Here is a 26,067-nt window from a genome sequence, read left to right as displayed (position 1 = left end):
TTTAAGTTCCAGAGCGATTCGCCCGATGAGTCCTTCATATTTAGTCGTTTTCAGCCAATTTTCTGAATTTTTGAAAATTTCACTTTTTTGTGAAAATATCCACTAAATGAGGGAATAATATGTGTGAGGGTACCCCAGGAGAGTTCCAAATGTGTGTGGGTAGAATATATATCACACGGGGGTAAAATTGAAAAAAGGTGAAAAATATTTTTTTTTGGACTTAGTCATTTTTTCAGCGTTTATCAGACTTTCAGATAGGGGAAATGTCAGTGAGCGTTCCGATTTCAGTTCCAGAGCGATTCGCCCGATGAGTCCTTCATATTTAGTCGTTTTCAGCCAAATTTCAGAATTTTTGAAAATTTCACTTTTTTGTGAAAATATCCACTAAATGAGGGAATAATATGTGTGAGGGTACCCCAGGAGAGTTCCAAATGTGTGTGGGTAGAATATATATCCCACGGGGGTAAAACTGAAAAAAGGTGAAAAAAATATTTTTTTTGGACTTAGTCATTTTTCAGCATTTATCAGACTTTCAGATAGGGGAAATGTCAGTGAGCGTTCCGATTTAAGTTCCAGAGCGATTCGCCCGATGAGTCCTTCATATTTAGTCGTTTTCAGCCAATTTTCTGAATTTTTGAAAATTTCACTTTTTTGTGAAAATATCCACTAAATGAGGGAATAATATGTGTGAGGGTACCCCAGGAGAGTTCCAAATGTGTGTGGGTAGAATATATATCACACGGGGGTAAAATTGAAAAAAGGTGAAAAATATTTTTTTTTGGACTTAGTCATTTTTTCAGCGTTTATCAGACTTTCAGATAGGGGAAATGTCAGTGAGCGTTCCGATTTCAGTTCCAGAGCGATTCGCCCGATGAGTCCTTCATATTTAGTCGTTTTCAGCCAATTTTCTGAATTTTTGAAAATTTCACTTTTTTGTGAAAATATCCACTAAATGAGGGAATAATATGTGTGAGGGTACCCCAGGAGAGTTCCAAATGTGTGTGGGTAGAATATATATCACACGGGGGTAAAATTGAAAAAAGGTGAAAAATATTTTTTTTTTGGACTTAGTCATTTTTTCAGCGTTTATCAGACTTTCAGATAGGGGAAATGTCAGTGAGCGTTCCGATTTCAGTTCCAGAGTGATTCGCCCGATGAGTCCTTAATATTTAGTTGTTTTCAGCCAAATTTCAGAATTTTTGAAAATTTCACTTTTTTGTGAAAATATCCACTAAATGAGGGAATAATATGTGTGAGGGTACCCCAGGAGAGTTCCAAATGTGTGTGGGTAGAATATATATCCCACGGGGGTAAAATTGAAAAAAGGTGAAAAAATTTTTTTTTTTGGACTTAGTCATTTTTTCAGCATTTATCAGACTTTCAGATAGGGGAAATGTCAGTGAGTGTTCCGATTTCAGTTCCAGAGCGATTCACCCGATGAGTCCTTCATATTTAGTCGTTTTCAGCCAACTTTCTGAATTTTTGAAAATTTCACTTTTTTGTGAAAATATCCACTAAATGAGGGAATAATATGTGTGAGGGTACCCCAGGAGAGTTCCAAATGTGTGTGGGTAGAATATATATCCCACGGGGGAAAAATTGAAAAAAGGTGAAAAATTTTTTTTTTTGGACTTAGTCATTTTTCAGCATTTATCAGACTTTCAGATAGGGGAAATGTCAGTGAGCATTCCGATTTAAGTTCCAGAGCGATTCGCCCGATGAGTCCTTCATATTTAGTCGTTTTCAGCCAATTTTCTGAATTTTTGAAAATTTCACTTTTTTGTGAAAATATCCACTAAATGAGGGAATAATATGTGTGAGAGTACCCCAGGAGAGTTCCAAATGTGTGTGGGTAGAATATATATCACACGGGGGTAAAATTGAAAAAAGGTGAAAAATTTTTTTTTTTGGACTTAGTCATTTTTTCAGCGTTTATCAGACTTTCAGATAGGGGAAATGTCAGTGAGCGTTCCGATTTCAGCTCCAGAGCGATTCGCCCAATGAGTCTTTAATATTTAGTTGTTTTCAGCCAAATTTCAGAATTTTTGAAAATTTCACTTTTTTGTGAAAATATCCACTAAATGAGGGAATAATATGTGTGAGGGTACCCCAGGAGAGTTCCAAATGTGTGTGGGTAGAATATATATCCCACGGGGGTAAAATTGAAAAAAGGTGAAAAAAATTTTTTTTTTGGACTTAGTCATTTTTCAGCATTTATCAGACTTTCAGATAGGGGAAATGTCAGTGAGCGTTCCGATTTAAGTTCCAGAGCGATTCGCCCGATGAGTCCTTCATATTTAGTCGTTTTCAGCCAATTTTCTGAATTTTTGAAAATTTCACTTTTTTGTGAAAATATCCACTAAATGAGGGAATAATATGTGTGAGGGTACCCCAGGAGAGTTCCAAATGTGTGTGGGTAGAATATATATCACACGGGGGTAAAATTGAAAAAAGGTGAAAAATATTTTTTTTTGGACTTAGTCATTTTTTCAGCATTTATCAGACTTTCAGATAGGGGAAATGTCAGTGAGCATTCCGATTTCAGTTCCAGAGCGATTCGCCCGATGAGTCCTTAATATTTAGTTGTTTTCAGCCAAATTTCCGAATTTTTAAAAATTTCACTTTTTTGTGAAAATATCCACTAAATGAGGGAATAATATGTGTGAGGGTACCCCAGGAGAGTTCCAAATGTGTGTGGGTGGAATATATATCCCACGGGGGTAAAATTGAAAAAAGGTGAAAAAATTTTTTTTTTTGGACTTATTCATTTTTTCAGCATTTATCAGACTTTCAGATAGGGGAAATGTCAGTGAGCGTTCCGATTTCAGTTCCAGAGCGATTCGCCCGATGAGTCCTTCATATTTAGTCGTTTTCAGCCAATTTTCTGAATTTTTGAAAATTTCACTTTTTTGTGAAAATATCCACTAAATGAGGGAATAATATGTGTGAGGGTACCCCAGGAGAGTTCCAAATGTGTGTGGGTAGAATATATATCACACGGGGGTAAAATTGAAAAAAGGTGAAAAATATTTTTTTTTTGGACTTAGTCATTTTTTCAGCGTTTATCAGACTTTCAGATAGGGGAAATGTCAGTGAGCGTTCCGATTTCAGTTCCAGAGTGATTCGCCCGATGAGTCCTTAATATTTAGTTGTTTTCAGCCAAATTTCAGAATTTTTGAAAATTTCACTTTTTTGTGAAAATATCCACTAAATGAGGGAATAATATGTGTGAGGGTACCCCAGGAGAGTTCCAAATGTGTGTGGGTAGAATATATATCCCACGGGGGTAAAATTGAAAAAAGGTGAAAAAATTTTTTTTTTTGGACTTAGTCATTTTTTCAGCATTTATCAGACTTTCAGATAGGGGAAATGTCAGTGAGTGTTCCGATTTCAGTTCCAGAGCGATTCACCCGATGAGTCCTTCATATTTAGTCGTTTTCAGCCAACTTTCTGAATTTTTGAAAATTTCACTTTTTTGTGAAAATATCCACTAAATGAGGGAATAATATGTGTGAGGGTACCCCAGGAGAGTTCCAAATGTGTGTGGGTAGAATATATATCCCACGGGGGAAAAATTGAAAAAAGGTGAAAAATTTTTTTTTTTGGACTTAGTCATTTTTCAGCATTTATCAGACTTTCAGATAGGGGAAATGTCAGTGAGCATTCCGATTTAAGTTCCAGAGCGATTCGCCCGATGAGTCCTTCATATTTAGTCGTTTTCAGCCAATTTTCTGAATTTTTGAAAATTTCACTTTTTTGTGAAAATATCCACTAAATGAGGGAATAATATGTGTGAGAGTACCCCAGGAGAGTTCCAAATGTGTGTGGGTAGAATATATATCACACGGGGGTAAAATTGAAAAAAGGTGAAAAATTTTTTTTTTTGGACTTAGTCATTTTTTCAGCGTTTATCAGACTTTCAGATAGGGGAAATGTCAGTGAGCGTTCCGATTTCAGCTCCAGAGCGATTCGCCCAATGAGTCTTTAATATTTAGTTGTTTTCAGCCAAATTTCAGAATTTTTGAAAATTTCACTTTTTTGTGAAAATATCCACTAAATGAGGGAATAATATGTGTGAGGGTACCCCAGGAGAGTTCCAAATGTGTGTGGGTAGAATATATATCCCACGGGGGTAAAATTGAAAAAAGGTGAAAAAAATTTTTTTTTTGGACTTAGTCATTTTTCAGCATTTATCAGACTTTCAGATAGGGGAAATGTCAGTGAGCGTTCCGATTTAAGTTCCAGAGCGATTCGCCCGATGAGTCCTTCATATTTAGTCGTTTTCAGCCAATTTTCTGAATTTTTGAAAATTTCACTTTTTTGTGAAAATATCCACTAAATGAGGGAATAATATGTGTGAGGGTACCCCAGGAGAGTTCCAAATGTGTGTGGGTAGAATATATATCACACGGGGGTAAAATTGAAAAAAGGTGAAAAATATTTTTTTTTGGACTTAGTCATTTTTTCAGCATTTATCAGACTTTCAGATAGGGGAAATGTCAGTGAGCATTCCGATTTCAGTTCCAGAGCGATTCGCCCGATGAGTCCTTAATATTTAGTTGTTTTCAGCCAAATTTCCGAATTTTTAAAAATTTCACTTTTTTGTGAAAATATCCACTAAATGAGGGAATAATATGTGTGAGGGTACCCCAGGAGAGTTCCAAATGTGTGTGGGTGGAATATATATCCCACGGGGGTAAAATTGAAAAAAGGTGAAAAAATTTTTTTTTTTGGACTTATTCATTTTTTCAGCATTTATCAGACTTTCAGATAGGGGAAATGTCAGTGAGCGTTCCGATTTCAGTTCCAGAGCGATTCGCCCGATGAGTCCTTCATATTTAGTCGTTTTCAGCCAATTTTCAGAATGTTTGAAAATTTCACTTTTTTGTGAAAATATCCACTAAATGAGGGAATAATATGTGTGAGGGTACCACAGGAGAGTTCCAAATGTGTGTGGGTAGAATATATATCCCACGGGGGTAAAATTGAAAAAAGGTGAAAAAAATTTTTTTTTTGGACTTAGTCATTTTTTCAGCATTTATCAGACTTTCAGATAGGGGAAATGTCAGTGAGCGTTCCGATTTCAGTTCCAGAGCAATTCGCCCGATGAGTCCTTCATATTTAGTCGTTTTCAGCCAATTTTCAGAATGTTTGAAAATTTCACTTTTTTGTGAAAATATCCACTAAATGAGGGAATAATATGTGTGATGGTACCCCAGGAGAGTTCCAAATGTGTGTGGGTAGAATATATATCCCACGGGGGTAAAATTGAAAAAAGGTGAAAAAATTTTTTTTTTTGGACTTAGTCATTTTTCAGCATTTATCAGACTTTCAGATAGGGGAAATGTCAGTGAGCGTTCCGATTTAAGTTCCAGAGCGATTCGCCCGATGAGTCCTTCATATTTAGTCGTTTTCAGCCAATTTTCTGAATTTTTGAAAATTTCACTTTTTTGTGAAAATATCCACTAAATGAGGGAATAATATGTGTGAGGGTACCCCAGGAGAGTTCCAAATGTGTGTGGGTAGAATATATATCACACGGGGGTAAAATTGAAAAAAGGTGAAAAATATTTTTTTTTGGACTTAGTCATTTTTTCAGCATTTATCAGACTTTCAGATAGGGGAAATGTCAGTGAGCATTCCGATTTCAGTTCCAGAGCGATTCGCCCGATGAGTACTTCATATTTAGTCGTTTTCAGCCAATTTTCAGAATGTTTGAAAATTTCACTTTTTTGTGAAAATATCCACTAAATGAGGGAATAATATGTGTGATGGTACCCCAGGAGAGTTCCAAATGTGTGTGGGTAGAATATATATCCCACGGGGGTAAAATTGAAAAAAGGTGAAAAAAATTTTTTTTTTGGACTTAGTCATTTTTCAGCATTTATCAGACTTTCAGATAGGGGAAATGTCAGTGAGCGTTCCGATTTAAGTTCCAGAGCGATTCGCCCGATGAGTCCTTCATATTTAGTCGTTTTCAGCCAATTTTCTGAATTTTTGAAAATTTCACTTTTTTGTGAAAATATCCACTAAATGAGGGAATAATATGTGTGAGGGTACCCCAGGAGAGTTCTAAATGTGTGTGGGTAGAATATATATCACACGGGGGTAAAATTGAAAAAAGGTGAAAAATATTTTTTTTTTGGACTTAGTCATTTTTTTCAGCGTTTATCAGACTTTCAGATAGGGGAAATGTCAGTGAGCGTTCCGATTTCAGTTCCAGAGCGATTCGCCCGATGAGTCCTTCATATTTAGTCGTTTTCAGCCAAATTTCAGAATTTTTGAAAATTTCACTTTTTTGTGAAAATATCCACTAAATGAGGGAATAATATGTGTGAGGGTACCCCAGGAGAGTTCCAAATGTGTGTGGGTAGAATATATATCCCACGGGGGTAAAACTGAAAAAAGGTGAAAAAAATATTTTTTTTGGACTGTCATTTTTCAGCATTTATCAGACTTTCAGATAGGGGAAATGTCAGTGAGCGTTCCGATTTAAGTTCCAGAGCGATTCGCCCGATGAGTCCTTCATATTTAGTCGTTTTCAGCCAATTTTCTGAATTTTTGAAAATTTCACTTTTTTGTGAAAATATCCACTAAATGAGGGAATAATATGTGTGAGGGTACCCCAGGAGAGTTCCAAATGTGTGTGGGTAGAATATATATCACACGGGGGTAAAATTGAAAAAAGGTGAAAAATATTTTTTTTTGGACTTAGTCATTTTTTCAGCGTTTATCAGACTTTCAGATAGGGGAAATGTCAGTGAGCGTTCCGATTTCAGTTCCAGAGCGATTCGCCCGATGAGTCCTTCATATTTAGTCGTTTTCAGCCAATTTTCTGAATTTTTGAAAATTTCACTTTTTTGTGAAAATATCCACTAAATGAGGGAATAATATGTGTGAGGGTACCCCAGGAGAGTTCCAAATGTGTGTGGGTAGAATATATATCACACGGGGGTAAAATTGAAAAAAGGTGAAAAATATTTTTTTTTTGGACTTAGTCATTTTTTCAGCGTTTATCAGACTTTCAGATAGGGGAAATGTCAGTGAGCGTTCCGATTTCAGTTCCAGAGTGATTCGCCCGATGAGTCCTTAATATTTAGTTGTTTTCAGCCAAATTTCAGAATTTTTGAAAATTTCACTTTTTTGTGAAAATATCCACTAAATGAGGGAATAATATGTGTGAGGGTACCCCAGGAGAGTTCCAAATGTGTGTGGGTAGAATATATATCCCACGGGGGTAAAATTGAAAAAAGGTGAAAAAATTTTTTTTTTTGGACTTAGTCATTTTTTCAGCATTTATCAGACTTTCAGATAGGGGAAATGTCAGTGAGTGTTCCGATTTCAGTTCCAGAGCGATTCACCCGATGAGTCCTTCATATTTAGTCGTTTTCAGCCAACTTTCTGAATTTTTGAAAATTTCACTTTTTTGTGAAAATATCCACTAAATGAGGGAATAATATGTGTGAGGGTACCCCAGGAGAGTTCCAAATGTGTGTGGGTAGAATATATATCCCACGGGGGAAAAATTGAAAAAAGGTGAAAAATTTTTTTTTTTGGACTTAGTCATTTTTCAGCATTTATCAGACTTTCAGATAGGGGAAATGTCAGTGAGCATTCCGATTTAACTTCCAGAGCGATTCGCCCGATGAGTCCTTCATATTTAGTCGTTTTCAGCCAATTTTCTGAATTTTTGAAAATTTCACTTTTTTGTGAAAATATCCACTAAATGAGGGAATAATATGTGTGAGAGTACCCCAGGAGAGTTCCAAATGTGTGTGGGTAGAATATATATCACACGGGGGTAAAATTGAAAAAAGGTGAAAAATTTTTTTTTTTGGACTTAGTCATTTTTTCAGCGTTTATCAGACTTTCAGATAGGGGAAATGTCAGTGAGCGTTCCGATTTCAGCTCCAGAGCGATTCGCCCAATGAGTCTTTAATATTTAGTTGTTTTCAGCCAAATTTCTGAATTTTTGAAAATTTCACTTTTTTGTGAAAATATCCACTAAATGAGGGAATAATATGTGTGAGGGTACCCCAGGAGAGTTCCAAATGTGTGTGGGTAGAATATATATCCCACGGGGGTAAAATTGAAAAAAGGTGAAAAAAATTTTTTTTTTGGACTTAGTCATTTTTCAGCATTTATCAGACTTTCAGATAGGGGAAATGTCAGTGAGCGTTCCGATTTAAGTTCCAGAGCGATTCGCCCGATGAGTCCTTCATATTTAGTCGTTTTCAGCCAATTTTCTGAATTTTTGAAAATTTCACTTTTTTGTGAAAATATCCACTAAATGAGGGAATAATATGTGTGAGGGTACCCCAGGAGAGTTCCAAATGTGTGTGGGTAGAATATATATCACACGGGGGTAAAATTGAAAAAAGGTGAAAAATATTTTTTTTTGGACTTAGTCATTTTTTCAGCATTTATCAGACTTTCAGATAGGGGAAATGTCAGTGAGCATTCCGATTTCAGTTCCAGAGCGATTCGCCCGATGAGTCCTTAATATTTAGTTGTTTTCAGCCAAATTTCCGAATTTTTAAAAATTTCACTTTTTTGTGAAAATATCCACTAAATGAGGGAATAATATGTGTGAGGGTACCCCAGGAGAGTTCCAAATGTGTGTGGGTGGAATATATATCCCACGGGGGTAAAATTGAAAAAAGGTGAAAAAATTTTTTTTTTTGGACTTATTCATTTTTTCAGCATTTATCAGACTTTCAGATAGGGGAAATGTCAGTGAGCGTTCCGATTTCAGTTCCAGAGCGATTCGCCCGATGAGTCCTTCATATTTAGTCGTTTTCAGCCAATTTTCAGAATGTTTGAAAATTTCACTTTTTTGTGAAAATATCCACTAAATGAGGGAATAATATGTGTGAGGGTACCACAGGAGAGTTCCAAATGTGTGTGGGTAGAATATATATCCCACGGGGGTAAAATTGAAAAAAGGTGAAAAAAATTTTTTTTTTGGACTTAGTCATTTTTTCAGCATTTATCAGACTTTCAGATAGGGGAAATGTCAGTGAGCGTTCCGATTTCAGTTCCAGAGCAATTCGCCCGATGAGTCCTTCATATTTAGTCGTTTTCAGCCAATTTTCAGAATGTTTGAAAATTTCACTTTTTTGTGAAAATATCCACTAAATGAGGGAATAATATGTGTGAGGGTACCCCAGGAGAGTTCCAAATGTGTGTGGGTAGAATATATATCACACGGGGGTAAAATTGAAAAAAGGTGAAAAATATTTTTTTTTGGACTTAGTCATTTTTTCAGCATTTATCAGACTTTCAGATAGGGGAAATGTCAGTGAGCATTCCGATTTCAGTTCCAGAGCGATTCGCCCGATGAGTACTTCATATTTAGTCGTTTTCAGCCAATTTTCAGAATGTTTGAAAATTTCACTTTTTTGTGAAAATATCCACTAAATGAGGGAATAATATGTGTGATGGTACCCCAGGAGAGTTCCAAATGTGTGTGGGTAGAATATATATCCCACGGGGGTAAAATTGAAAAAAGGTGAAAAAAATTTTTTTTTTGGACTTAGTCATTTTTCAGCATTTATCAGACTTTCAGATAGGGGAAATGTCAGTGAGCGTTCCGATTTAAGTTCCAGAGCGATTCGCCCGATGAGTCCTTCATATTTAGTCGTTTTCAGCCAATTTTCTGAATTTTTGAAAATTTCACTTTTTTGTGAAAATATCCACTAAATGAGGGAATAATATGTGTGAGGGTACCCCAGGAGAGTTCTAAATGTGTGTGGGTAGAATATATATCACACGGGGGTAAAATTGAAAAAAGGTGAAAAATATTTTTTTTTTGGACTTAGTCATTTTTTTCAGCGTTTATCAGACTTTCAGATAGGGGAAATGTCAGTGAGCGTTCCGATTTCAGTTCCAGAGCGATTCGCCCGATGAGTCCTTCATATTTAGTCGTTTTCAGCCAAATTTCAGAATTTTTGAAAATTTCACTTTTTTGTGAAAATATCCACTAAATGAGGGAATAATATGTGTGAGGGTACCCCAGGAGAGTTCCAAATGTGTGTGGGTAGAATATATATCCCACGGGGGTAAAACTGAAAAAAGGTGAAAAAAATATTTTTTTTGGACTTAGTCATTTTTCAGCATTTATCAGACTTTCAGATAGGGGAAATGTCAGTGAGCGTTCCGATTTAAGTTCCAGAGCGATTCGCCCGATGAGTCCTTCATATTTAGTCGTTTTCAGCCAATTTTCTGAATTTTTGAAAATTTCACTTTTTTGTGAAAATATCCACTAAATGAGGGAATAATATGTGTGAGGGTACCCCAGGAGAGTTCCAAATGTGTGTGGGTAGAATATATATCACACGGGGGTAAAATTGAAAAAAGGTGAAAAATATTTTTTTTTGGACTTAGTCATTTTTTCAGCGTTTATCAGACTTTCAGATAGGGGAAATGTCAGTGAGCGTTCCGATTTCAGTTCCAGAGCGATTCGCCCGATGAGTCCTTCATATTTAGTCGTTTTCAGCCAATTTTCTGAATTTTTGAAAATTTCACTTTTTTGTGAAAATATCCACTAAATGAGGGAATAATATGTGTGAGGGTACCCCAGGAGAGTTCCAAATGTGTGTGGGTAGAATATATATCACACGGGGGTAAAATTGAAAAAAGGTGAAAAATATTTTTTTTTTGGACTTAGTCATTTTTTCAGCGTTTATCAGACTTTCAGATAGGGGAAATGTCAGTGAGCGTTCCGATTTCAGTTCCAGAGTGATTCGCCCGATGAGTCCTTAATATTTAGTTGTTTTCAGCCAAATTTCAGAATTTTTGAAAATTTCACTTTTTTGTGAAAATATCCACTAAATGAGGGAATAATATGTGTGAGGGTACCCCAGGAGAGTTCCAAATGTGTGTGGGTAGAATATATATCCCACGGGGGTAAAATTGAAAAAAGGTGAAAAAAATTTTTTTTTTGGACTTAGTCATTTTTCAGCATTTATCAGACTTTCAGATAGGGGAAATGTCAGTGAGCGTTCCGATTTAAGTTCCAGAGCGATTCGCCCGATGAGTCCTTCATATTTAGTCGTTTTCAGCCAATTTTCTGAATTTTTGAAAATTTCACTTTTTTGTGAAAATATCCACTAAATGAGGGAATAATATGTGTGAGGGTACCCCAGGAGAGTTCCAAATGTGTGTGGGTAGAATATATATCACACGGGGGTAAAATTGAAAAAAGGTGAAAAATATTTTTTTTTGGACTTAGTCATTTTTTCAGCATTTATCAGACTTTCAGATAGGGGAAATGTCAGTGAGCATTCCGATTTCAGTTCCAGAGCGATTCGCCCGATGAGTCCTTAATATTTAGTTGTTTTCAGCCAAATTTCCGAATTTTTAAAAATTTCACTTTTTTGTGAAAATATCCACTAAATGAGGGAATAATATGTGTGAGGGTACCCCAGGAGAGTTCCAAATGTGTGTGGGTGGAATATATATCCCACGGGGGTAAAATTGAAAAAAGGTGAAAAAATTTTTTTTTTTGGACTTATTCATTTTTTCAGCATTTATCAGACTTTCAGATAGGGGAAATGTCAGTGAGCGTTCCGATTTCAGTTCCAGAGCGATTCGCCCGATGAGTCCTTCATATTTAGTCGTTTTCAGCCAATTTTCAGAATGTTTGAAAATTTCACTTTTTTGTGAAAATATCCACTAAATGAGGGAATAATATGTGTGAGGGTACCACAGGAGAGTTCCAAATGTGTGTGGGTAGAATATATATCCCACGGGGGTAAAATTGAAAAAAGGTGAAAAAAATTTTTTTTTTGGACTTAGTCATTTTTTCAGCATTTATCAGACTTTCAGATAGGGGAAATGTCAGTGAGCGTTCCGATTTCAGTTCCAGAGCAATTCGCCCGATGAGTCCTTCATATTTAGTCGTTTTCAGCCAATTTTCAGAATGTTTGAAAATTTCACTTTTTTGTGAAAATATCCACTAAATGAGGGAATAATATGTGTGAGGGTACCCCAGGAGAGTTCCAAATGTGTGTGGGTAGAATATATATCACACGGGGGTAAAATTGAAAAAAGGTGAAAAATATTTTTTTTTGGACTTAGTCATTTTTTCAGCATTTATCAGACTTTCAGATAGGGGAAATGTCAGTGAGCATTCCGATTTCAGTTCCAGAGCGATTCGCCCGATGAGTACTTCATATTTAGTCGTTTTCAGCCAATTTTCAGAATGTTTGAAAATTTCACTTTTTTGTGAAAATATCCACTAAATGAGGGAATAATATGTGTGATGGTACCCCAGGAGAGTTCCAAATGTGTGTGGGTAGAATATATATCCCACGGGGGTAAAATTGAAAAAAGGTGAAAAAAATTTTTTTTTTGGACTTAGTCATTTTTCAGCATTTATCAGACTTTCAGATAGGGGAAATGTCAGTGAGCGTTCCGATTTAAGTTCCAGAGCGATTCGCCCGATGAGTCCTTCATATTTAGTCGTTTTCAGCCAATTTTCTGAATTTTTGAAAATTTCACTTTTTTGTGAAAATATCCACTAAATGAGGGAATAATATGTGTGAGGGTACCCCAGGAGAGTTCTAAATGTGTGTGGGTAGAATATATATCACACGGGGGTAAAATTGAAAAAAGGTGAAAAATATTTTTTTTTTGGACTTAGTCATTTTTTTCAGCGTTTATCAGACTTTCAGATAGGGGAAATGTCAGTGAGCGTTCCGATTTCAGTTCCAGAGCGATTCGCCCGATGAGTCCTTCATATTTAGTCGTTTTCAGCCAAATTTCAGAATTTTTGAAAATTTCACTTTTTTGTGAAAATATCCACTAAATGAGGGAATAATATGTGTGAGGGTACCCCAGGAGAGTTCCAAATGTGTGTGGGTAGAATATATATCCCACGGGGGTAAAACTGAAAAAAGGTGAAAAAAATATTTTTTTTGGACTTAGTCATTTTTCAGCATTTATCAGACTTTCAGATAGGGGAAATGTCAGTGAGCGTTCCGATTTAAGTTCCAGAGCGATTCGCCCGATGAGTCCTTCATATTTAGTCGTTTTCAGCCAATTTTCTGAATTTTTGAAAATTTCACTTTTTTGTGAAAATATCCACTAAATGAGGGAATAATATGTGTGAGGGTACCCCAGGAGAGTTCCAAATGTGTGTGGGTAGAATATATATCACACGGGGGTAAAATTGAAAAAAGGTGAAAAATATTTTTTTTTGGACTTAGTCATTTTTTCAGCGTTTATCAGACTTTCAGATAGGGGAAATGTCAGTGAGCGTTCCGATTTCAGTTCCAGAGCGATTCGCCCGATGAGTCCTTCATATTTAGTCGTTTTCAGCCAATTTTCTGAATTTTTGAAAATTTCACTTTTTTGTGAAAATATCCACTAAATGAGGGAATAATATGTGTGAGGGTACCCCAGGAGAGTTCCAAATGTGTGTGGGTAGAATATATATCACACGGGGGTAAAATTGAAAAAAGGTGAAAAATATTTTTTTTTTGGACTTAGTCATTTTTTCAGCGTTTATCAGACTTTCAGATAGGGGAAATGTCAGTGAGCGTTCCGATTTCAGTTCCAGAGTGATTCGCCCGATGAGTCCTTAATATTTAGTTGTTTTCAGCCAAATTTCAGAATTTTTGAAAATTTCACTTTTTTGTGAAAATATCCACTAAATGAGGGAATAATATGTGTGAGGGTACCCCAGGAGAGTTCCAAATGTGTGTGGGTAGAATATATATCCCACGGGGGTAAAATTGAAAAAAGGTGAAAAAATTTTTTTTTTTGGACTTAGTCATTTTTTCAGCATTTATCAGACTTTCAGATAGGGGAAATGTCAGTGAGTGTTCCGATTTCAGTTCCAGAGCGATTCACCCGATGAGTCCTTCATATTTAGTCGTTTTCAGCCAACTTTCTGAATTTTTGAAAATTTCACTTTTTTGTGAAAATATCCACTAAATGAGGGAATAATATGTGTGAGGGTACCCCAGGAGAGTTCCAAATGTGTGTGGGTAGAATATATATCACACGGGGGAAAAATTGAAAAAAGGTGAAAAATTTTTTTTTTTGGACTTAGTCATTTTTCAGCATTTATCAGACTTTCAGATAGGGGAAATGTCAGTGAGCATTCCGATTTAAGTTCCAGAGCGATTCGCCCGATGAGTCCTTCATATTTAGTCGTTTTCAGCCAATTTTCTGAATTTTTTAAAATTTCACTTTTTTGTGAAAATATCCACTAAATGAGGGAATAATATGTGTGAGAGTACCCCAGGAGAGTTCCAAATGTGTGTGGGTAGAATATATATCACACGGGGGTAAAATTGAAAAAAGGTGAAAAATTTTTTTTTTTGGACTTAGTCATTTTTTCAGCGTTTATCAGACTTTCAGATAGGGGAAATGTCAGTGAGCGTTCCGATTTCAGCTCCAGAGCGATTCGCCCAATGAGTCTTTAATATTTAGTTGTTTTCAGCCAAATTTCAGAATTTTTGAAAATTTCACTTTTTTGTGAAAATATCCACTAAATGAGGGAATAATATGTGTGAGGGTACCCCAGGAGAGTTCCAAATGTGTGTGGGTAGAATATATATCCCACGGGGGTAAAATTGAAAAAAGGTGAAAAAAATTTTTTTTTTGGACTTAGTCATTTTTCAGCATTTATCAGACTTTCAGATAGGGGAAATGTCAGTGAGCGTTCCGATTTAAGTTCCAGAGCGATTCGCCCGATGAGTCCTTCATATTTAGTCGTTTTCAGCCAATTTTCTGAATTTTTGAAAATTTCACTTTTTTGTGAAAATATCCACTAAATGAGGGAATAATATGTGTGAGGGTACCCCAGGAGAGTTCCAAATGTGTGTGGGTAGAATATATATCCCACGGGGGTAAAATTGAAAAAAGGTGAAAAAAATTTTTTTCGACTTAGTCATTTTTCCGGCGTTTATCAGACTTTCAGATAGGGGAAATGTCAGTGAGCGTTCCGATTTAAGTTCCAGAGCGATTCGCCCGATGAGTCCTTCATATTTAGTCGTTTTCAGCCAATTTTCTGAATTTTTGAAAATTTCACTTTTTTGTGAAAATATCCACTAAATGAGGGAATAATATGTGTGAGGGTACCCCAGGAGAGTTCCAAATGTGTGTGGGTAGAATATATATCCCACGGGGGTAAAATTGAAAAAAGGTGAAAATTTTTTTTTTTTTGGACTTAGTCATTTTTTCACCGTTTTTCAGACTTTCAGATAGTAGAAATGTCAGTGAGCGTTCCGATTTAAGTTCCAGAGCGATTCGCCCGATGAGTCCTTCATATTTAGTCGTTTTCAGCCAATTTTCAGAATTTTTGAAAATTTCACTTTTTTGTGAAAATATCCACTAAATGAGGAAATAATATGTGTGAGGGTACCCCAGGAGAGTTCCAAATGTGTGTGGGTAGAATATATATCCCACGGGGGTAAAATTGAAAAAAGGTGAAAAAATTTTTTTTTTGGACTTAGTCATTTTTTCAGCGTTTATCAGACTTTCAGATAGGGGAAATGTCAGTGAGCGTTCCGATTTCAGTTCCAGAGCGATTCGCCCGATGAGTCCTTCATATTTAGTCGTTTTCAGCCAATTTTCTGAATTTTTGAAAATTTCACTTTTTTGTGAAAATATCCACTAAATGAGGGAATAATATGTGTGAGGGTACCTCCGGAGAGTTCCAAATGTGTGTGGGTAGAATATATATCCCACGGGGGTAAAATTGAAAAAAGGTGAAAAATTTTTTTTTTTTGGACTTAGTCATTTTTTCACCGTTTTTCAGACTTTCAGATAGTAGAAATGTCAGTGAGCGTTCCGATTTAAGTTCCAGAGCGATTCGCCCGATGAGTCCTTCATATTTAGTCGTTTTCAGCCAATTTTCGGAATTTTTGAAAATTTCACTTTTTTGTGAAAATATCCACTAAATGAGGAAATAATATGTGTGAGGGTACCCCAGGAGAGTTCCAAATGTGTGTGGGTAGAATATATATCCCACGGGGGTAAAATGGAAAAAAGGTGAAAAAATTTTTTTTTGGACTTAAGTCATTTTTTCAGCGTTTATCAGACTTTCAGATAGGGGAAATGTCAGTGAGCGTTCCGATTTCAGTTCCAGAGCGATTCGCCCGATGAGTCCTTCATATTTAGTCATTTTCAGCCAATTTTCAGAATTTTTGAAAATTTCACTTTTTTGTGAAAATATCCACTAAATGAGGAAATAATATGTGTGAGGGTACCCCAGGAGAGTTCCAAATGTGTGTGGGTAGAATATATATCCCACGGGGGTAAAATTGAAAAAAGGTGAAAAAATTTTTTTTTTGGACTTAGTCATTTTTTCAGCGTTTATCAGACTTTCAGATAGGGGAAATGTCAGTGAGCATTCCGATTTCAGTTCCAGAGCGATTCGCCCGATGAGTCCTTCATATTTAGTCGTTTTCAGCCAATTTTCTGAATTTTTGAAAATTTAACTTTTTTGTGAAAATATCCACTAAATGAGGGAATAATATGTGTGAGGGTACCTCCGGAGAGTTCCAAATGTGTGTGGGTAGAATATATATCCCACGGGGGTAAAATTGAAAAAAGGTGAAAAATTTTTTTTTTTGGACTTAGTCATTTTTTCACCGTTTTTCAGACTTTCAGATAGTAGAAATGTCAGTGAGCGTTCCGATTTAAGTACCAGAGCGATTCGCCCGATGAGTCCTTCATATTTAGTTGTTTTCAGCCAATTTTCAGAATTTTTGAAAATTTCACTTTTTTGTGAAAATATCCACTAAATGAGGAAATAATATGTGTGAGGGTACCCAAGGAGAGTTCCAAATGTGTGTGGGTAGAATATATATCCCACGAGGGTAAAATTGAAAAAAGGTGAAAAATATTTTTTTTGGACTTAGTCATTTTTTCAGCGTTTATCAGACTTTCTGATAGGGGAAATGTCAGTGAGCATTCCGATTTCAGTTCCAGAGCGATTCGCCCGATGAGTCCTTCATATTTAGTCGTTTTCAGCCAATTTTTGAAAATTTCACTTTTTTGTGAAAATATCCACTAAATGAGGGAATAATATGTGTGAGGGTACCTCAGAAGAGTTCCAAATGTGTGTGGGTAGAATATATATCCCACGGGGGTAAAATTGAAAAAAGGTGAAAAAAATTTTTTTTTTGGACTTAGTCATTTTTTCAGCGTTTATCAGACTTTCAGATAGGGGAAATGTCAGTGAGCGTTCCGATTTCAGTTCCAGAGCGATTCGCCCGATGAGTCCTTCATATTTAGTCGTTTTCAGCCAATTTTCAGAATTTTTGAAAATTTCACTTTTTTTGTGAAAATATCCACTAAATGAGGAAATAATATGTGTGAGGGTACCCCAGGAGAGTTCCAAATGTGTGTGGGTAGAATATATATCCCACGGGGGTAAAATTGAAAAAAGGTGAAAAAAAATTTTTTGGACTTAGTCATTTTTCCGGCGTTTATCAGACTTTCAGATAGGGGAAATGTCAGTGAGCGTTCCGATTTCAGTTCCAGAGTGATTCGCCCGATGAGTCCTTCATATTTAGTTGTTTTCAGCCAAATTTCAGAATTTTTGAAAATTTCACTTTTTTGTGAAAATATCCACTAAATGAGGAAATAATATGCGTGAGGGTACCCCAGGAGAGTTCCAAATGTGTGTGGGTAGAATATATATCCCACGGGGGTAAAATTGAAAAAAGGTGAAAAATATATTTTTTTGGACTTAGTCATTTTTTCAGCGTTTATCAGACTTTCTGATAGGGGAAATGTCAGTGAGCATTCCGATTTCAGTTCCAGAGCGATTCGCCCGATGAGTCCTTCATATTTAGTCGTTTTCAGCCAATTTTCTGAATTTTTGAAAATTTTACTTTTTTGTGAAAATATCCACTAAATGAGGGAATAATATGTGTGAGGGTACCTCCGGAGAGTTCCAAATGTGTGTGGGTAGAATATATATCCCACGGGGGTAAAATTGAAAAAAGGTGAAAAATTTTTTTTTTTGGACTTAGTCATTTTTTCACCGTTTTTCAGACTTTCAGATAGTAGAAATGTCAGTGAGCGTTCCGATTTAAGTACCAGAGCGATTCGCCCGATGAGTCCTTCATATTTAGTCGTTTTCAGCCAATTTTCAGAATTTTTGAAAATTTCACTTTTTTGTGAAAATATCCACTAAATGAGGAAATAATATGTGTGAGGGTACCCAAGGAGAGTTCCAAATGTGTGTGGGTAGAATATATATCACACGGGGTAAAATTGAAAAAAGGTGAAAAATTTTTTTTTTTTGGACTTAGTCATTTTTTCAGCGTTTATCAGACTTTCAGATAGGGGAAATGTCAGTGAGCGTTCCGATTTCAGTTCCAGAGCGATTCGCCCGATGAGTCCTTCATATTTAGTCGTTTTCAGCCAAATTTAAGAATTTTTGAAAATTTCACTTTTTTGTGAAAATATCCACTAAATGAGGGAATAATATGTGTGAGGGTACCCCAGGAGAGTTCCAAATGTGTGTGGGTAGAATATATATCCCACGGGGTAAAATTGAAAAAAGGTGAAAAAATTTTTTTTCGACTTAGTCATTTTTCCGGCGTTTATCAGACTTTCAGATAGGGGAAATGTCAGTGAGCGTTCCGATTTCAGTTCCAGAGCGATTCACCCGATGAGTCCTTCATATTTAGTCGTTTTCAGCCAATTTTCTGAATTTTTGAAAATTTCACTTTTTTGTGAAAATATCCACTAAATGAGGGAATAATATGTGTGAGGGTACCCCAGGAGAGTTCCAAATGTGTGTGGGTAGAATATATATCACACGGGGGTAAAATTGATAAAAGGTGAAAATTTTTTATTTTTGGACTTAGTCATCTTTCAGCATTTATCAGACTTTCAGATAGGGGAAATGTCAGTGAGCGTTCCGATTTAAGTTCCAGAGCGATTCGCCCGATGAGTCCTTCATATTTAGTCGTTTTCAGCCAATTTTCTGAATTTTTGAAAATTTCACTTTTTTGTGAAAATATCCACTAAATGAGGGAATAATATGTGTGAGGGTACCACAGGAGAGTTCCAAATGTGTGTGGGTAGAATATATATCCCACGGGGGTAAAATTGAAAAAAGGTGAAAAAAATTTTTTTTTTGGACTTAGTCATTTTTCAGCATTTATCAGACTTTCAGATAGGGGAAATGTCAGTGAGCATTCCGATTTAAGTTCCAGAGCGATTCGCCCGATGAGTCCTTCATATTTAGTCGTTTTCAGCCAATTTTCTGAATTTTTGAAAATTTCACTTTTTTGTGAAAATATCCACTAAATGAGGGAATAATATGTGTGAGGGTACCCCAGGAGAGTTCCAAATGTGTGTGGGTGGAATATATATCCCACGGGGTTAAATTGAAAAAAGGTGAAAAAAATTTTTTTTTTGGACTTATTCATTTTTTCAGCATTTATCAGACTTTCAGATAGGGGAAATGTCAGTGAGCGTTCCGATTTCAGTTCCAGAGCGATTCGCCCGATGAGTCCTTCATATTTAGTCGTTTTCAGCCAATTTTCAGAATGTTTGAAAATTTCACTTTTTTGTGAAAATACCCACTAAATGAGGGAATAATATGTGTGAGGGTACCACAGGAGAGTTCCAAATGTGTGTGGGTAGAATATATATCCCACGGGGGTAAAATTGAAAAAAGGTGAAAAAAATTTTTTTTTTGGACTTAGTCATTTTTTCAGCATTTATCAGACTTTCAGATAGGGGAAATGTCAGTGAGCGTTCCGATTTCAGTTCCAGAGCGATTCGCCCGATGAGTCCTTCATATTTAGTCGTTTTCAGCCAATTTTCTGAATTTTTGAAAATTTCACTTTTTTGTGAAAATATCCACTAAATGAGGGAATAATATGTGTGAGGGTACCACAGGAGAGTTCCAAATGTGTGTGGGTAGAATATATATCACACGAGGGTAAAATTGAAAAAAGGTGAAAAATATTTTTTTTTGGACTTAGTCATTTTTTCAGCATTTATCAGACTTTCAGATAGGGGAAATGTCAGTGAGTGTTCCGATTTCAGTTCCAGAGCGATTCACCCGATGAGTCCTTCATATTTAGTCGTTTTCAGCCAACTTTCTGAATTTTTGAAAATTTCACTTTTTTGTGAAAATATCCACTAAATGAGGGAATAATATGTGTGAGGGTACCCCAGGAGAGTTCCAAATGTGTGTGGGTAGAATATATATCACACGGGGGAAAAATTGAAAAAAGGTGAAAAATTTTTTTTTTTGGACTTAGTCATTTTTTCAGCGTTTATCAGACTTTCAGATAGGGGAAATGTCAGTGAGCATTCCGATTTCAGTTCCAGAGCGATTCGCCCGATGAGTCCTTAATATTTAGTTGTTTTCAGCCAAATTTCAGAATTTTTAAAAATTTCACTTTTTTGTGAAAATATCCACTAAATGAGGGAATAATATGAGTGAGGGTACCCCAGGAGAGTTCCAAATGTGTGTGGGTGGAATATATATCCCACGGGGGTAAAATTGAAAAAAGGTGAAAAAATTTTTTTTTTGGACTTAGTCATTTTTCAGCGTTTATCAGACTTTCAGATAGGGGAAATGTCAGTGAGCGTTCCGATTTAAGTTCCAGAGCGATTCGCCCGATGAGTCCTTCATATTTAGTCGTTTTCAGCCAATTTTCTGAATTTTTGAAAATTTCACTTTTTTGTGAAAATATCCACTAAATGAGGGAATAATATGTGTGAGGGTACCCCAGGAGAGTTCCAAATGTGTGTGGGTGGAATATATATCCCACGGGGGTAAAATTGAAAAAAGGTGAAAAAATTTTTTTTTTTGGACTTATTCATTTTTTCAGCATTTATCAGACTTTCAGATAGGGGAAATGTCAGTGAGCGTTCCGATTTCAGTTCCAGAGCGATTCGCCCGATGAGTCCTTCATATTTAGTCGTTTTCAGCCAATTTTCAGAATGTTTGAAAATTTCACTTTTTTTGTGAAAATATCCACTAAATGAGGGAATAATATGTGTGAGGGTACCCCAGGAGAGTTCCAAATGTGTGTGGGTAGAATATATATCCCACGGGGGTAAAATTGAAAAAAGGTGAAAATTTTTTTTTTTTTGGACTTAGTCATTTTTTCACCGTTTTTCAGACTTTCAGATAGTAGAAATGTCAGTGAGCGTTCCGATTTAAGTTCCAGAGCGATTCGCCCGATGAGTCCTTCATATTTAGTCGTTTTCAGCCAATTTTCAGAATTTTTGAAAATTTCACTTTTTTGTGAAAATATCCACTAAATGAGGAAATAATATGTGTGAGGGTACCCCAGGAGAGTTCCAAATGTGTGTGGGTAGAATATATATCCCACGGGGGTAAAATTGAAAAAAGGTGAAAAAATTTTTTTTTTGGACTTAGTCATTTTTTCAGCGTTTATCAGACTTTCAGATAGGGGAAATGTCAGTGAGCGTTCCGATTTCAGTTCCAGAGCGATTCGCCCGATGAGTCCTTCATATTTAGTCGTTTTCAGCCAATTTTCTGAATTTTTGAAAATTTCACTTTTTTGTGAAAATATCCACTAAATGAGGTAATAATATGTGTGAGGGTACCTCCGGAGAGTTCCAAATGTGTGTGGGTAGAATATATATCCCACGGGGGTAAAATTGAAAAAAGGTGAAAAATTTTTTTTTTTGGACTTAGTCATTTTTTCACCGTTTTTCAGACTTTCAGATAGTAGAAATGTCAGTGAGCGTTCCGATTTAAGTTCCAGAGCGATTCGCCCGATGAGTCCTTCATATTTAGTCGTTTTCAGCCAATTTTCGGAATTTTTGAAAATTTCACTTTTTTGTGAAAATATCCACTAAATGAGGAAATAATATGTGTGAGGGTACCCAAGGAGAGTTCCAAATGTGTGTGGGTAGAATATATATCCCACGGGGGTAAAATTGAAAAAAGGTGAAAAATATTTTTTTTGGACTTAGTCATTTTTTCAGCGTCTATCAGACTTTCTGATAGGGGAAATGTCAGTGAGCATTCCGATTTCAGTTCCAGAGCGATTCGCCCGATGAGTCCTTCATATTTAGTCGTTTTCAGCCAATTTTTGAAAATTTCACTTTTTTGTGAAAATATCCACTAAATGAGGGAATAATATGTGTGGGGGTACCTCAGAAGAGTTCCAAATGTGTGTGGGTAGAATATATATCCCACGGGGGTAAAATTGAAAAAAGGTGAAAAAAATTTTTTTTTTGGACTTAGTCATTTTTTCAGCGTTTATCAGACTTTCAGATAGGGGAAATGTCAGTGAGCGTTCCGATTTCAGTTCCAGAGCGATTCGCCCGATGAGTCCTTCATATTTAGTCGTTTTCAGCCAATTTTCAGAATTTTTGAAGATTTCACTTTTTTTGTGAAAATATCCACTAAATGAGGAAATAATATGTGTGAGGGTACCCCAGGAGAGTTCCAAATGTGTGTGGGTAGAATATATATCCCACGGGGGTAAAATTGAAAAAAGGTGAAAAAAAATTTTTTGGACATAGTCATTTTTCCGGCGTTTATCAGACTTTCAGATAGGGGAAATGTCAGTGAGCGTTCCGATTTCAGTTCCAGAGTGATTCGCCCGATGAGTCCTTCATATTTAGTTGTTTTCAGCCAAATTTCAGAATTTTTGAAAATTTCACTTTTTTGTGAAAATATCCACTAAATGAGGACATAATGTGCGTGAGGGTACCCCAGGAGAGTTCCAAATGTGTGTGGGTAGAATATATATCCCACGGGGGTAAAATTGAAAAAAGGTGAAAAATTATTTTTTTTTGGACTTAGTCATTTTTTCACCGTTTTTCAGACTTTCAGATAGTAGAAATGTCAGTGAGCGTTCCGATTTAAGTTCCAGAGCGATTCGCCCGATGAGTCCTTCATATTTAGTCGTTTTCAGCCAATTTTCAGAATTTTTGAAAATTTCACTTTTTTGTGAAAATATCCACTAAATGAGGACATAATGTGCGTGAGGGTACCCCAGGAGAGTTCCAAATGTGTGTGGGTAGAATATATATCCCACGGGGGTAAAATTGAAAAAAGGTGAAAAATTTTTTTTTTTTGGACTGTCATTTTTTCACCGTTTTTCAGACTTTCAGATAGTAGAAATGTCAGTGAGCGTTCCGATTTAAGTACCAGAGCGATTCGCCCGATGAGTCCTTCATATTTAGTCGTTTTCAGCCAATTTTTGAAAATTTCACTTTTTTGTGAAAATATCCACTAAATGAGGAAATAATATGCGTGAGGGTACCCCAGGAGAGTTCCAAATGTGTGTGGGTAGAATATAGATCCCACGGGGGTAAAATTGAAAAAAGGTGAAAAATATATTTTTTTGGACTTAGTCATTTTTTCAGCGTTTATCAGACTTTCAGATAGGGGAAATGTCAGTGAGCGTTCCGATTTCAGTTCCAGAGCGATTCGCCCGATGAGTCCTTCATATTTAGTCGTTTTCAGCCAATTTTCTGAATTTTTGAAAATTTCACTTTTTTGTGAAAATATCCACTAAATGAGGGAATAATATGTGTGAGGGTACCTCAGGAGAGTTCCAAATGTGTGTGGGTAGAATATATATCCCACGGGGGTAAAATTGAAAAAAGGTGAAAAATATATTTTTTTGGACTTAGTCATTTTTTCAGCGTTTATCAGACTTTCAGATAGGGGAAATGTCAGTGAGCGTTCCGATTTCAGTTCCAGAGCGATTCGCCCGATGAGTCCTTCATATTTAGTCGTTTTCAGACAATTTTCTGAATTTTTGAAAATTTCACTTTTTTGTGAAAATATCCACTAAATGAGGGAATAATATGTGTGAGGGTACCTCAGGAGAGTTCCAAATGTGTGTGGGTAGAATATATATCCCACGGGGGTAAAATTGAAAAAAGGTGAAAAAAATTTTTTTTTGACTTAGTCATTTTTTAAGCGTTTATCAGACTTTCAGATAGGGGAAATGTCAGTGAGCGTTCCGATTTCAGTTCCAGAGCGATTCGCCCGATGAGTCCTTCATATTTAGTTGTTTTCAGCCAAATTTCAGAATTTTTGAAAATTTCACTTTTTTGTGAAAATATCCACTAAATGAGGGAATAATATGTGTGATGGTACCCCAGGAGAGTTCCAAATGTGTGTGGGTAGAATATATATCCCACGGGGGTAAAATTGAAAAAAGGTGAAAAATATATTTTTTTGGACTTAGTCATTTTTTCAGCGTTTATCAGACTTTCAGATAGGGGAAATGTCAGTGAGCGTTCTGATTTCAGTTCTAGAGCGATTCGCCCGATGAGTCCTTCATATTTAGTCGTTTTCAGCCAATTTTCTGAATTTTTGAAAATTTCACTTTTTTGTGAAAATATCCACTAAATGAGGAAATAATATGTGTGAGGGTACCCCAGGAGAGTTCCAAATGTGTGTGGGTAGAATATATATCCCACGGGGGTAAAATTGAAAAAAGGTGAAAAAATTTTTTTTTTGGACTTAGTCATTTTTTCAGCGTTTATCAGACTTTCAGATAGGGGAAATGTCAGTGAGCGTTCCGATTTCAGTTCCAGAGCGATTCGCCCGATGAGTCCTTCATATTTAGTCGTTTTCAGCCAATTTTCTGAATTTTTGAAAATTTCACTTTTTTGTGAAAATATCCACTAAATGAGGGAATAATATGTGTGAGGGTACCTCCGGAGAGTTCCAAATGTGTGTGGGTAGAATATATATCCCACGGGGGTAAAATTGAAAAAAGGTGAAAAATTTTTTTTTTTTGGACTTAGTCATTTTTTCACCGTTTTTCAGACTTTCAGATAGTAGAAATGTCAGTGAGTGTTCCGATTTAAGTTCCAGAGCGATTCGCCCGATGAGTCCTTCATATTTAGTCGTTTTCAGCCAATTTTCGGAATTTTTGAAAATTTAACTTTTTGTGAAAATATCCACTAAATGAGGAAATAATATGTGTGAGGGTACCCCAGGAGAGTTCCAAATGTGTGTGGGTAGAATATATATCCCACGGGGGTAAAATGGAAAAAAGGTGAAAAAAATTTTTTTTGGACTTAAGTCATTTTTTCAGCGTTTATCAGACTTTCAGATAGGGGAAATGTCAGTGAGCGTTCCGATTTCAGTTCCAGAGCGATTCGCCCGATGAGTCCTTCATATTTAGTCATTTTCAGACAATTTTCAGAATTTTTGAAAATTTCACTTTTTTGTGAAAATATCCACTAAATGAGGAAATAATATGCGTGAGGGTACCCCAGGAGAGTTCCAAATGTGTGTGGGTAGAATATATATCCCACGGGGGTAAAATTGAAAAAAGGTGAAAAAATATTTTTTTGGGACTTAGTCATTTTAGCGTTTATCAGACTTTCAGATAGGGGAAATGTCAGTGAGCATTCCGATTTCAGTTCCAGAGCGATTCGCCCGATGAGTCCTTCATATTTAGTCGTTTTCAGCCAATTTTTGAAAATTTCACTTTTTTGTGAAAATATCCACTAAATGAGGGAATAATATGTGTGAGGGTACCTCAGAAGAGTTCCAAATGTGTGTGGGTAGAATATATATCCCACGTGGGTAAAATTGAAAAAAGGTGAAAAAAATTTTTTTTTTGGACTTAGTCATTTTTTCAGCGTTTATCAGACTTTCAGATAGGGGAAATGTCAGTGAGCGTTCCGATTTCAGTTCCAGAGTGATTCGCCCGATGAGTCCTTCATATTTAGTTGTTTTCAGCCAAATTTCAGAATTTTTGAAAATTTCACTTTTTTGTGAAAATATCCACTAAATGAGGAAATAATATGCGTGAGGGTACCCCAGGAGAGTTCCAAATGTGTGTGGGTAGAATATATATCCCACGGGGGTAAAATTGAAAAAAGGTGAAAAAAAATTTTTTTTTGGACTTAGTCATTTTTTCAGCGTTTATCAGACTTTCAGATAGGGGAAATGTCAGTGAGCGTTCCGATTTCAGTTCCAGAGCGATTCGCCCGATGAGTCCTTCATATTTAGTCGTTTTCAGCCAATTTTCAGAATTTTTGAAGATTTCACTTTTTTTGTGAAAATATCCACTAAATGAGGAAATAATATGTGTGAGGGTACCCCAGGAGAGTTCC

This window comes from Phyllobates terribilis, unplaced genomic scaffold (assembly GCF_046119375.1).
Source record: "Phyllobates terribilis strain yellow unplaced genomic scaffold, ASM4611937v1 Scaffold_13__5_contigs__length_258822181, whole genome shotgun sequence".
In the NCBI taxonomy this organism is placed as follows: Eukaryota; Metazoa; Chordata; class Amphibia; order Anura; family Dendrobatidae; genus Phyllobates; species Phyllobates terribilis.
This window is presented reverse-complemented; position numbering follows the sequence as displayed.